Below are 10,486 nucleotides of genomic sequence, written 5' to 3' on the forward strand. Positions count from 1 at the left end.
TTCACATCTTTAGTAAACACGGACTGAAACTGAGAAATGAGAGTTCTTTTATATTCTCATGATTAGATATCATTCACCTTCATGATTTTTCAGAGCAAAGATTTTATTCTTGCTTCTTCTATGAATATACGTGAAATACCCGAGTGTTCTTTTCAATGGAAGGCACCCATTTGGATTTATTTCTTTGTTACCAAAATATCTTATATATCTCTCTTCTCAAGACAGGCGATGTTGTTGCAGATTGCTTTCTCCTCCTCTCTTACGTCAGTCAAGTGAGTTGTAACCTACAAGTCAATAAGTTTTTGTTTTTCATTTTCTGTTTATCTCCTTGTGTCACCAAAAATTTTCCTGCTCCACTTCTTTAGTTTTTCCCCCACATCTTTGTAGTTGTATCTCCTGTAGAGTCATCCCAGCTTGTCTTCAAAACATCATTGAAATTTGGATAATCAGTCCAGTAAAACTCAAATTTGTAATAGGGTTTCCTTTTTGGTGGTTTCCCCATTGTATTTAGAATGACGGGAGCATAATCACTCTCAATTCTGGAGAGATGTAGAACTGCTATATCAGGGAAAAGAAGCATTCATTAGATATTCCATAGAGCTTTATCAAGTCTCTGATCAAATATTGGAGATATTTGTGTAGCATTGTTAGACCATGTGAAGGTAGGACTACCATAACCCAAATCCAAAATGTCTCTTTCTCTAATCATACTTTTGGTCTCATTATAGCTAATAATAGTATCTGTAGAGCCACCATGTTTTTCATAAGAATGCATTAAGGGTCCGTTTGGCACAGTGTAGTTGGAGGAGGGACTGCAGTCGAAGGATGTAATTGGGGGATGCATTCGGATTTTTGGTGTTTGGCATGACCCGAATGCATGACATTGCAATTAACCAGGTAGTTCAACTACCTCCAAAGGAGGTAATAGAATGCAGACCTTTTTATGAAGTAATCCAATGTTGCCCATTTTTGCTCCCAATTACGCTTGTCCAACTACACTTGACCTGGTTTGACCTACTTATATTAAATCATTTTTTTTTTCTTCAGAAATCCTTCTTCTTCCCTAAAACTCTCTGCAACTTATGAAAATCCGGATGGAAAATCGCTTACGGCGTAACCAAATCACAGAGAAGATGTAATATATATTGAAACAATAGTATAAGAAACTTCTTAAATTGGAGTATAATCTAGTTAGATCTTCTTTTTCCTTTGTGGGTTTTGATGGAAACATATGATACTTATTAGATCTAAGATAAATACTATCATATATATAACGATATATCTTGCAAATTAACAAGGTATTGTGGTCAATATTAGGTATTGATAATCAAAATTTAGATTAATCAAGATTTTTTAGTTTCTGCCTTTTAATCTAAATCTCAACAAACTAATATTTTAATAAAATAGTTTTTCAGAAAATGTACGAACAGTAATTTACGAACACTTTTTTTTTTCATGGCATGCCAAACACAAAAATCTCACTGCATGTGATTTGAATGTTGTGTAGTTGCAATTACCTGGAATACCAACTACATGTAATACAAAATTTTGTGTGCCAAATGGACCCTAAGACATTGAGAACTCTAATTATACACCATGGACGGTTGATAGTAGTAGCACTTATATATGCTTCTCCAGAAACCATTTCCTCTGGGGATACGCAGGAGGTCCATAAATGCGAAAGAGGTCCCAACTTGGTGTACTGAGGTGAACTCCCACAATGCAACATTGTCCCGCCAGAGAAGAGCAATGAGTTTATTACCATTACGGTAGGTCGCCAAGAATCATTGGTCAAGTTGTCTCTACTTTGACGACCAAGTCTCGGTGAGATCATGGAGTGATCCTACGGCTGAGATAGAAAACCTACTTTAGGGTTTGCCAAACATAAGACTATAAATTCCACACTACGATTATTACTATCTCTTATATTCATATTCACTTTTCGTCGCCGCTTCTTCTTCCCCTCCTCCCAAAAATCAGTTCACAGTCTGTAGATTGTAGTTTTTTTTCTTTTAATTCTTCTGTATTGTTATTCTAGAGGTCAATGGTGATTTAAAGATGATCCCAAATTAATATTATCTCTTATCGCTACGTTCTTTCTGAGCCCTTATTTTTGTTTTTCTTTAATCTCAATTCTTAGGAATTTTTTAGAAGAAAATTTAAACATCAGATGGTGAATTCTCAGTTATTAGCTTAGGACACCTTCTGACACAGTGTAAAAACTGTGTATGAGATTAATCTTGATTTCTGATGATGTAAATTTTCGATTTCTTAAAATTTCTATTGGTTTCTGAATTAGCGGATCTGGATTTTTCTATGAACAGCAAAACTGCAAATCCAGAAATAACTCTCTGGTCCGAGCCACGTTGATGGTAGCCGTAAGTTGGCAATGACCATCAATGCTATGATTGGACCTAAAAAAATTCCATTGTTTCGCATCTTGATAGGAAACTGTTTACTGATTATAATCCATTCATTTACAGTGCCGTTTTGTGCGATTACATATTATTATTATTATTATTATTAAGTGCTAGGCCTTAGATTTAGAAAACTAATTTGGAACAAGAAGCTGTAATCCTGATGAACAAAACATGTCTTTCGTTGATGTCAGTGAAATCATAGTGAGTCATGGTTATTGGGTGAACTTCTTTAAATCATTTTATTAACAGAAAGTTCAGTAAACGATGATACATTACACAACCTCAATCAAAAACTAAATTCACATCATGGTAATATTAGCTAATATTGAAGTCCATTAGCACAGACAGTAGGAAATGATGCTAACTTCACTACGAACAATTTTTGTAAAAATATTGGCTCCTTCCCTATTCTCATTCTCACCAGGACGAATATTCTTGAATGACCATCTTCTTCTGGAGTGTAGGAAATTAATTGACCATCCTCGTTAGACGCAGGTTCTTGGAACCATGAAAAATGGAAGTCATTCTTGGTAATGTCATGTCGGATTTTGTCGGATCAGTTCCAGACAGTTGGGATTTTAGGGGCCGTGCCAGAATATCTTACCTACAAATATAATGGAATCTCTTTAACTGCTTTACCAAGGCCATTAGGATGAAAGGCGACTATTACCATGGATCCTAGAATGGAAGTATGGAATATATCTCATACTTGAAGTAACAACTATTTGTAAAAGTGTGCGAAGAGGAACAATCTAAGTGCTATTTCTAAATAATAATCCGGGGTATTCATCTTGAATGAGAAAAACTTGAGAAGGATAAATGCATATTGCATAAAGTTAGAAGATGCGAAGTGTTCTACTGGTGGAGGATCGTGATGATGGAATTTGCATCACAATTTACATATGAAGTTTCTGGTGAAACTTTGATTAACAACTAATTCATAATGAAGATGGTGGTGGTGGAGGATCGTGATGATGGAATTTGCATCACAATTTACATATGAAGTTTCTGGTGAAACTTTGATTAACAACTAATTCATAATGAAGATGGTGGTGGTGGCCGCGGCGTGGACCTTGGTGACTTGGTCAGTAGGTATATTTAGCAAAGTTATTTTTGTCCGATTTAGAAAAATATATTGAATCGATGTATTTAGAGTCGACTACCATTCTCACATTTTTCGGATCTATTTTTGCTCTCCCTTTAACAAAAGGTCAAATAATAGAGCATTTGTTTCCATGTGCATCTTATTTCATGTACAGAAATTTACCATTTCTTTTCCTTTCGGAAACCTATTATAAATCACATGGATATAACATTTGCGGATATGCGCAAAACAAAAACAAACCATGGATCAGAAAACAAAATAAGAATCGTAAAAAAAATTCATGTACCAAGTTTTTAAGAAGACGGAAATTTACCATTTTTTCCTTTTGGAAATCTATTATAAATCCCATGGATATAAGATTTACGGATACCTATTTTTGGAAATCTATTATAAATCCCATGGATATAACATTTGTGGATACCTGTAAAAAAAAAAAACAGCCCACAGATCAGAAAACAAAATAACAATTGTAAAAAGAAAAGCAAACAATTAATAAAATCTAGGATACCTGCAAAACGAAAACAGATCGCGAATCAGAAAACAAAATAAAAAATCGTAAAAAGAAAAATAAACAATAAATAAAACCTCCATTAGAAAAAAAAAAAGGCGTTGAAGTTGAGGCTTGCCTTACGCTCCAAAGACTTTATATAAAGAGACACTTTACCCATTAATAAAAAGATTTGGATATTAACATAATAGTATTAATCAATATTTGAAAGTATTTGAGATTTTTATATTTTTTGCTAGTTATTTTTGTCTACGGTACTACTTTTGGCAAGCTCAAGCCATGAAAGTCAAGGACTTTCTTAATTTATATTTTGTTTACCAATAATATTTACCTTATAGTATCCTTATTAGTGCATACATTTTTTTTTCCCTTATTTTGTTGGGTTTGATGTTTCCCTGTAAGCTTTGTGCCTGAGTTGTTCTTAGTTTTTCATTTGTTCGACATTTTTTTCTTCTCTGTGTCTAACTTCTGGATTAGTAAAATAGCCTTGATAAAATGTAAATCCATGTATGTTTTTATGGATAAATTAGCCTTGATAAAAAGTAAAATAACCTTTTCCTATTGAAAAAGATTCATGTATCTTTTATTTTCATTAAAAGTAAATCCATGTAAGGCAAGTGTTTTTCCATTCCTCCTGTTGTTCCTCTTTTAGAAGTATACTCTTCTTTTTGGAGTATGAAGTATTTGTTTGCTGTATGGAGTTGTTGTTTGATTGCTGGTTTCCTTTTTATGTGCCCTGGTTTCTGGTTCCCTTGCTATGCATGTTTTCTATTAAATGATTTTCCTAGATTTGTCTGTCGAAAGAATTGGTTAGCTTTTATTTGTTTAGATTTGATTCTTCTCCTGATTTGGTTTTGAATTCAAGAATCAACTGTTTTTTGAACTAGTTTTGTTGCAGCTACTAAACCCCTTTTTTAATCATCTCAGATTTATCTCTATCTCATGAGAAATTGCTGTCACATTCCATATCATGAACATGTGTTGTAGTTAGTATAGTTGCGGGAGAATTGAGGATATAACAACTTAGACCTTAACGAATTGAAAGTACGAAGCATCTACAACAACAGTTTCATCAAATAAACCTTCTACTAATTTTTGAACATGATCAAGATTCAAAAACTTCATTTCAAACTTGAAGTTTTAAAGACCACACACTTACAATCTATCTTTATACCTTTAGATGCATCTCAATGGGCCGGTGGATTTTAATTCAGTCTTTTGTATTAGGTATAATTTAGGCCAAGAGCTATTGTAGAGGTCTTAATATTTAGTATCTTTCTTTTGCTTTCCCAATCCTGTAATTTTTATTAGCTTATTCTAGTCTTCCTTCCCTAGTTAAGTCTAGTTTGAATCTGTATCTTTATGTCAGTTTTTAGTAACCTATGTAATAGCAGTATTAGCATTATTATTAGCACTAATCCTTTAAGGGCGGATATTGGACTCTACCTCAAGACTCTACCAAAGCGGAAGACTCAATTTCAAGTTATGGATCAAGCCAAAAGACAAAGAAGTATATGGATATCAATTGGGAAATTCTCCGCAGCATCGAGATACAATGGCCTGACTAGTAACTTTAGTCAATTGCATCGAACACTTCTACCACCATCTAAGTTCCTGTTGATACTGTCGTATCCATCAAACATACAACTTTTCTTGTGGAAAGCATTGACCGAAGGCCTTCCGACCTTAGACTCCAGCATTCGCCCTCGATGCAATCCTAATCTGAAGACTACTATCCTTCTCCATTATCATGTTGCTACAGATTCATGGCTTATCGCGTGACTCCCACAAATCAGGTATTTTCTTTTAATCGCTGATCTGAATTTTTTATTTAATTCAGGTTCATGCTTATAATTTTTTTTAGGTATTTAATACCTTGTAATTGTAAGCATTTTTCTTTTACCCGTAGTTTGGAGATGTAATTAGGGAAATTTTATTATAAAAACTGTAAATTGGACATTGGTTTATTTATATAATTGTTTTTATTTATATGATTGTTTTTTTAATCATATGATCGATTTAATTTTACGATGAAATCATGATGAACATTTTATTTTATCATGATGATATTTTTATTTTTTTGTAGTGTTATAGTTGCTTATATTTGTTTTGATATGTTTTTTAGATTAAATAAGATTTAGTAATTTTAGGAAATTATTTTCTAAAATGTGATTGGTCAAATAATATTTTGTGGGTCCAAAAGATTCTATTGAAATTCTATTGGCTGAAATTTAAAATGGTGGGGCCAGAATCAACCAGGAGTCCGATTAACCACGTCGCTCGAAAAAACTCTGTTTTATATAGAAAATTGGTAATATTCCCCAAAATAGACTGTAACCTTGGGGAAATGTCCCAGGATTCCAATTCTCGGGAATATGCCCCAAGATAACGGTTTATGTCAAAGCTGGTTAAGTAGTCAATTTATCTTGCCTTGACCGGTCAAAATCTCAAAAATGAGATCTCGTGAGATGATAAAATTGAAACTTTTAGCCTATAAAAATATCACGCACTTATCACCTCCTTCTTCAACACACGTATTACCTCCTTTTTGTTATCTTTTGTTTCCTGAGGTAGAAAAACAAAGCAAGGAAGATTTGTTTCCTGAGAGAAGAAACTGATTCGTGGGAAGTAAAATCAAAACCCATGAGAAAGGAAACAGAGAAGGTTAAAGAAAAAACACTGTTGCACTTGGAAGTAATCAATATATGCAACTGTATGTGGTCATTACCACTACGATTGAACGTGTTTTTCAACTTTTTCGTGCAACTGATGATGAATGGTACTTATTGATCACGTCGAAATTTGGTTTCATGAGTTTGATTTCATCAATTCCCACCTTTAGGGCTTTTAGATGAAATTAGGGTTCATATATGCAATTGGGGATTTTTCATAATTATTTTTTCAATATCAAATTCATGGAAACGGATGATGTTTTTATATCATAAATAATATCTTTGTAATGATTTTTGGGAAATAAGATGGATATTCATTTAGTGTTGATGTCAAAGGAGCAGAAGTTCATATTTGTTGCGGGCAGAAATTAGCTGATTCTATTGCGAGCGGAAATTTATCACTACCATAGACATCGGCATCAACATCACCATCTCAATCTCCACGACCATCTGTGAATCTCTACGACCATCTGTGATGATTTTTGATTTGGTTTTTTAACAAGGAATTTCCATCAAACGAGATAATCGGGTAATGTTCATTTTTGGCCCCTGGATTGTAGAAGGGTGAGTCGGGTGAGTCTGTCTTTCTGTCGGACGCGTCAACTCACATGTGCGCACATATTGACTAGTTAGCATATTTGGACGGAAAAATTACGGGGCAGGGCATATCCCGAGAATTGGAATCCTGGGGCATATTCCCAGAATTGCGGTGCATTTTGGGGCATATTACAAACGTTCATTTCTCCCATAAACATCAAGAACAACTTTAAGAAAATAAATAAAAGTAAATATGAACAATAAACGCATGTAAAAGTAAAAAATTTAAAAAATCCTGACATAGGCTTTTGCTTTTACCAGTTGTTTTCTAATTTTTCTAACTCAGCGGATCCTGAAATTGGTTTAGTGTTTTTTTTCTTTTCCTCCCGACTAGCCAGTCTATAATTGTTATCTCACCGAGAGGTAACTTGGTATTTTCTTGCTTCTTAAAGATAATTGTTATCATACACTAAGTAGTGAATTTCAATTGAGATGACCGAGATCTTCCCGAAATCCTCGGTCTCGGTCCATAACTGAGACGAGTCTTTCAATCCGGGCAAGACAAGACCCAATCCAGAATCCCGCCAAGACTCTTGAGATTTCGTTGAGACGGGCGATATCTTACTAAGACAAGCTAGCGAGTCAAAAGGCAATATGGAAATTCCATTACAAAATTCAAAATGATTTATAAAATCTTCACTTTCTATGAAATTGTAAATAGTATTATGATAAGCGAATTCAAATCAGTTTAAAATCTTAATGCCATGGTCAACTAACAAGAAAAAACTAGAGCTTGTGTGATGTAGTTTTGAAAGTGATAAGTAGAAGTTCGTTCAACTCGGATTTGTGTAGACTCGATTCTAGACTTAAATATTAACCCTAATAAATATATACAAAAAGATGATATCAATATCGGAGAAACTAGGACTTAGGGTTCCACCAAACCTCATATCATGTGGTTCAACAATCAATTCTTAGACAATTATAGCTCTAGTTTATTGACTCTAATTCTTTGTCAGGGTAGATTTTAAAAAGATTAACTGTAAATCACTAGCATGATGCATCAAAAGCACTTAGACCAAGCATACATCATCATACGACTTAACAACTAATTAAGAAAAATCATAAAACGATTAAATTAATCCAAAATGTCATAAAAAGAATTAAACATAATTACCACACGCATGAAATAGGGCTTTCTCCGCCATTCCAGTATTGGGTTTTAGCTCCTCATATTAATCACTTCCTCAAAATATATGTTTGCTGCTCAAAAGTTGATTAAAAGAGTGAAAGGTGTAAAGCAGCTGATTTGCAACAACGTAAAAGTGTTACAGATCTCTGGTACAAAGAGGAACAATGATTAACTGTTGCATATAAACGTTACTGCTCTTCTGTTGTTGAACAACGACACTGTTCTGCGACTGTTTTCCGTGCGTCAATGTTCTTCGCGTTCTTGAGTTGTGCAGCAGCAGCAGCAGAAACAGAGTTTGGTAAAACTCTGATTTCTTCTTCTCTGGCTCTCCTAAGGTCCCCAAACTCTCGACACCGCTTCTATATGACCCAAAAAATCTATTTATATCAAAAATACCGATTAAATCTCTCTCAAATCTTCCAAAGTCTCTTCCCTTCTCTTCACGGCAAAGTTGCGGCAATTTCTTGTTTTAGAATTTCTACACGTTTCTGAGCTTTCCTTTTTATTCTAAACTCTTTCTTAGATAGATACAAATCTTTGGGAAGTTTCATAGCACTTTAATCTCTCTAAAATTCCCTAAAACATGTCACACACGTGACTTTCCATATATTTCTGTTGTGATAAAAATACGTCGATTGAGCCCAGTCTAATCGATTTCAACACCCATATCATATTCCTAGACCCATAAGGAGTCTATCCTATGAAAATCAGAGGTTTAATCGACCTCAAACTCCTCCAAATCAAGAACCCTAAAATTTGTTCGGCTGCCAAGATATTTCCCGCCAAAACTTGGTTTTTGAAATGTTAAAGATGGTCGCCCCTTATCCAAGGTATGGGTGCGATTAACAGCTTCCTGGAAATGGGATGTCCCTTAGTAATTAGGTTACCCCTTATCCAAAGTGAGGGTCTGAATAGCAAATGTCCTCCCATGAACGCAAAAAAACACTTTTCGAGCCAATTTCGCCGCAAAATCTTATTTTTCCAAAAACACCTACAAAGACATAAAAAGCCAAAATAAATACAAAATCGAGCACTAACAATATATATAATTGAGATTATATCAGACAAAAATGTGTCTATCAAATACCTCCAAACCTATTATTTGCTAGTCCTCGAGCAAAAATAAAATAGAAATAAAATCCTAACTCACTGTCGCAGGCATCGTCGATTGCATTTAGTGTATGCAATAATCCTTTAAACTCCTAGGTGTCTCTAGTTGTGGAGTGTTGTCTCCGGAGGGCTTACCAGAGGTATACCCACAAAACCTTTATACTCCAGACCCTAGCTATCTACACAGAACCTTGGAAGGAACTAAAGAATCTCCTTGGTTGGCATACTTATTGACTACAGGAGGAAGTACCCTGATGCGAAATTACAATTGTTGTACACGAGTTCGCACTCAAGCATACTAAAATTCATATGAAGTGACAGAGCTCTACTCAGATAGTCGCATTATGGACATCAATATCCGGAGTCAAAACTAATCACATGGATAGATCAAGAAGATGGATATAGAAAAACATAGATGGTTTTGATGTTTACTAGGTGAACGGTGTTTCTCATATCTGTCTGAAGGGCTCTGCTACAATGAACCTATCCTAATGGACTGAGATACTAGTCTGACTAATATCAACACACTGGCATATACAAGGGAACCAGTGATTGATAATCCTAACTCTAGGTCAACACAACTGGCATATACAAGGGTTCCAGTGGCCGACTTTGTTGAATTTATTCTAGTTGGTCTGATGGTCTCGTCTCAGTTTCTCTTTTTTTTTTCTTCTTTTTTTTTCTTCTTTTTTTTTTTTTTTTGTATCTCAATCACTCTAATTCACCCTAGCATTGGTAACAACTTGAATCGTGAGCCCCACCTAATCACTTAGAGAAACATAGTTTAAAAACAAAACAAAATAAAAACAGAAGTGAAAAGGACTCAACGAGATATGGTGAAACTATCATGTTATTTTTAACACCTGAGCTCTGTGCTTTTATGAATAGACTCTTTAGATGTTTCCATCTAGTCAGATTGGTTCCTCAACTCCTACAACCAAA

At 34.5% G+C, this 10,486-nt stretch overlaps 3 non-coding genes across 3 annotated transcripts; all 3 read left to right on the forward strand.

Moving 5' to 3' along the window:
* The first annotated feature begins 2,162 nt into the window (after positions 1–2,162).
* LOC113285004 lies at positions 2,163–2,258 on the forward strand. Its single transcript, XR_003328522.1, has one exon. It is a non-coding gene; the product is annotated as a small nucleolar RNA snoR31/Z110/Z27 (small nucleolar RNA).
* Positions 2,259–2,353: 95 nt separating this feature from the next.
* LOC113285046 lies at positions 2,354–2,506 on the forward strand. Its single transcript, XR_003328559.1, has one exon. It is a non-coding gene; the product is annotated as a small nucleolar RNA snoR2/U65 (small nucleolar RNA).
* Positions 2,507–2,562: 56 nt separating this feature from the next.
* LOC113285035 lies at positions 2,563–2,695 on the forward strand. Its single transcript, XR_003328549.1, has one exon. It is a non-coding gene; the product is annotated as a small nucleolar RNA snoR74 (small nucleolar RNA).
* The last annotated feature ends 7,791 nt before the right edge of the window (positions 2,696–10,486 follow it).

This window comes from Papaver somniferum, chromosome 5 (genome assembly GCF_003573695.1).
Source record: "Papaver somniferum cultivar HN1 chromosome 5, ASM357369v1, whole genome shotgun sequence".
Lineage (NCBI taxonomy): Eukaryota > Viridiplantae > Streptophyta > Magnoliopsida > Ranunculales > Papaveraceae > Papaver > Papaver somniferum.